This window comes from Rousettus aegyptiacus, unplaced genomic scaffold, assembly GCF_014176215.1.
Source record: "Rousettus aegyptiacus isolate mRouAeg1 unplaced genomic scaffold, mRouAeg1.p scaffold_m13_p_2, whole genome shotgun sequence".
Classification (NCBI taxonomy): Eukaryota; Metazoa; Chordata; class Mammalia; order Chiroptera; family Pteropodidae; genus Rousettus; species Rousettus aegyptiacus.
Genome location: NW_023416295.1, coordinates 73,370,375 through 73,374,398, shown reverse-complemented (window position 1 = coordinate 73,374,398; position 4,024 = coordinate 73,370,375). Strand labels below are relative to the sequence as shown.

Here is a 4,024-nt window from a genome sequence, read left to right as displayed (position 1 = left end):
GAAGACAGACAGAGATTGGAATTATGAAGCCACGAACTACAGAACACATGGAGCCAGTAGAAGCTGAAAGAGGCAAGGAAGGATTATCCCCTAGAGCCTTAAAAAGCACAGCCCTGCCGACATCTCGATTTGAGATTTCTGGCCTTCAGAACTATAACACAATACGTTTTTGTTGTTTTAAGCCACCAACTTCATGGTGATCTGTTACAGTAGCCACAGGAAAGTAATACAACTAGTAACAACATCTGAACTATACAATAACTATACAATACAATACAATAACACAAGTATAGTTAAAAAAATGAAATACATACTCTAACAGTATGGTTATTAAACAAAGCTAAGGTTATAGAATACCTTCTAGTATGTTTTGAGCATTTTGTACCCAGGAGTATCCCATATTCCTTTGTCATTTCAAATTTATAGAACCATACAAGGTGAGCAAGACAATCCCAATTTTACAGCTGATGAAAGTGGATCTCAAAAGGGTTAGCATTTTTCCTGAAGATCATTGCCAGTAGGTAAGAGAGTAGGGATTTGTATCCAGGTCTGTCTGACATCAAAACAGTTGGTCATTCTAATATGTCACTCAGTCTGTTCCACGTGGGTCTCATTTATTCTAAACCATCTCAAAATTACAGTAAACTGGTGGTATAGCTGGAGATAGTATAACACAAACCTTAGTTTCCAGAAATTTAGTGTCATTAAAGGCACTGTAATTTTCATCTTTTTATTTTAAAACATTCCTTCTGGAATTTTTTTTTCCTAGAAAAATGCTACAAAGTAACTATGGTTGGGTCAGGTTTGCATCCTTTTTTGCTTAATATCCTAAGAAAGATCTTTAGAAGGCTGAAAATTACTCATGAGAGAGATTTCAGTCATAAATAATTATGAAAAAAATCACGAAATTATATTTGTCAAATATGAACTATAAACATATATCGGTTAGACTAAGTTTGACAAAGTCTGACTGAAACTCTTGGCATATTTTGGGGAGGATTCTAAAATTTTCCATGCTTATCATGACCAGAAGAATATCCATGGCATGAGAATTTATGCTAAAAAAAATGATATATGGAATAATAACTTTGAGAAAAGTAAAATCATATTGTAATCACCCCCCAAAAGTTCTTAAATTGCTGCTGTGCTCCTGGCTCTCTCCTCAAAGTGAACAAACTGCCAAGTTTGTAAACATTTGTTATTGGCATAGCAGAAGGTAAATTATTTTCATAAATATGCAAACACATCCTACCAGGCTTCTAGAATATTTCCGGCAACAGTGTTGCAGTGTATGTCTATTTCAAATCAAATGATATGAAAAGGAGGAGAAAGTGAAGAGTGTGCAGCTTGGAGACATTTCTGCCTAGGAAAGCTAGCAGTTAGAGCAGGGGACAGGCACGCAGGCCTGGGATAATAAACAGTACCAAGATAATCTGTTTAATTCTATCATACTTCAAGCCTGAGGATGTTGTAAAGAAATGGGCTTTATTTCTGTATTGGAAAAGTAGTGAAGCAAGGACAATCTCTTTATGCTCTCACCGCTTCTGTGCTCAAGGGATCTGTATCCTTTAGAGGAAAAGTACCACATAGTTCCAAGACAAGGGCTTTGTCATACAAGACTGTATTTGTCTATTTACTTGTAGCAGTTTTAGGGACTTTCTTTTCACCATTCTGTGAACTAATGGAAGCCAGAGGCCCTTGAGGACAGCCACTCAGAATGTCCCAGCCACACAGTTGAAGCTAAAGAGGCCTCCTTCAGTGTGTGCTGATTGGATAAATGAGAAGGAGAAGTCAAGACAAGAGCAAACAAGACTGGGATTAAGTTCCTACTCTACCATGCCTCAGCTATTTGATCTTGAATAAGCTCACAACATATCTGAGCCTCAGTTTCCTCATCTGAAACTCACTAGGCACTGGGCATGACTTATATTAGCCACTGGATTCATGAGAGCTGTTATTAAGTTCTCAAGATGGTAAGCTCCATAGCTGACCTTGACAGAATAGGCCTAGCGAGAATTTTTTTTTCACAGAAAATATATTTTTGAGCACCTACAGTATCACATATTCTATGCTTGGTTTTTGAGATACACAGATGAAACCACATGGATCCTACTCTCACCATAGAGTGGAGAAATATATCCCCCAAATGACAATAATAAAGATAAAATATATTATCTACTATTATAAAATACATTATTGTTAGTATTAAAACAATATAGCAAATTTTAAAACAGAGCTCTTCACAAGAACCAATGGGAACACAAAAAGAGTAATGACAGGGAATTCAGGGAGATAGGAATAGTTTTATAGGGGAGGTAGTAGTTGAACTTATTAGTGATAATCGAACTTATAAAATAACATTATGAATGTTTGGGCCTCAGAGACACTTGTGCCCAGCCACAGTCCACCCAGCAATGTTCTTTGTTGTCACCGTTGATGGTGAGCCCCTTGGCTGTGACTCCTTTGAGATGTTCGCAAAGTTCCAAAGACAGCAGAAAATTTTCATGCTCTGAGCACTTGGGAGAAAAGATTTGGTTATAATGGTTTCTGCTTTCTTAGAATTATTCCAGGATTTATGTGCCAGGATTTCACATACCATAATGGCATAGGTGGCAAGTCCATCTATGGGAAAAATTTGATGATAAGAATTTCATACTGAAGCATACGAGTCCTGGCATCTCATCCATGGCAAATGCTGGAACCAGAATGAATAGTTCTTAGTTTTTCATCTGCACTGCCAAGACTGAGTGGTTGGATGGCAAGCATGCAGTCTTCAGCAAGTTGAAAGAGGGCATGAATATTGTGGGGGCCATGGAGCGCTTCAGGTCCAACAATGGCAAGACTAGCAAGAAGATCACCAATGCAGACTGTGGACAACTTTAATAAATTTGACTTATTTTATCTTAACCACCAGACCATTCCTTCTGTAGCTCACCTGAGCACTCCTCTTCTCACCCCCTCAGAAGATGCTATAACCTCTGTTCTCTTTGCTGTTCTTTGGGTTTTTGGTTTTCCTTGTCCCTCTAATGCTAGCTGGGTTGCAGAGTTAAGTTTACGATTATGAAAGAAAATTTAAACAAACAAAAAACTTTTGGAAATGGGCTGGGTTGAAGATCACAGGGCATTTCAGTGAGAATGACTAACCACTGCAAAGACACAGGAACAGTTACCAGTGTTCCTAGGAGGCTATAAAACCACTTTACCCAAAAATCTGTCCCCAACAGATGCTTCCCTTTCTGTTGAACACTATCCTACTCTATGCAAACATCCGTGGGAAGGTACACCACCAAGAAACCGAGGCCATGGTTTGCAACTCAGTTGTCTGTGAGAGACCAAGTCCCGACAGCAAGGTTGGGTGACATTCAATAAGGAAAGGGCCAAGTTCCACAACACTTTTTTTTTTTTTTATAAGTTCGCCAAGGAGTAGTTCTATTGAACTTGTAAGATTTAGAGCAATCTATGTTTGAAGGGAACATAAATAGTTTCCTACATTTATTTACCCTGGAACAGCCGTTTGGGTCTTGAACTCTTCTGAAAGAACTGCTGCCTATTCTCGTCCTCCATCCACATTTGGATTTGGGGTTGAGCAGGGACAAGACCTAGAACTCCCCAAGGTAGATTTCTATTATGATTCATTCCCCAAACCCAGTTCCCTCTTCTGCTTCTGTAAATACTCAAAAAGCCCTTTTGTAGAGATTTTTGAATAGCTCACCCTAAAACAGCACTTCAAAGATTACAGAAAATTGGAGCATAAATGACACTGAGAAAGTATTTTCATGGCATCTCACCAATCTTTCTCCATCAGAATTGTGCTTCATGGCATCCTAGAGCTTCTTTGGAAATGTTCTCAGGAACCGCTAGGTGTCCCCAGGAACAATCAAGTCTCTACGCTACTCGCTGCATTTCAAGCAAAATAACTTGTGCTTATTTGCTATTTATATTGAGGTCCTATGCAATATTTTGTTTAAAGAAACTGTTTGACATTTCAAAAATTTGAAATTGATCTAGAGCAGTGATTCTTAAA

At 38.3% G+C, this 4,024-nt stretch overlaps 1 pseudogene; it reads left to right on the top strand.

Moving 5' to 3' along the window:
• Positions 1-2,366: 2,366 nt before the first annotated feature.
• LOC107511203 lies at positions 2,367-2,883 on the top strand (annotated as a pseudogene).
• The last annotated feature ends 1,141 nt before the right edge of the window (positions 2,884-4,024 follow it).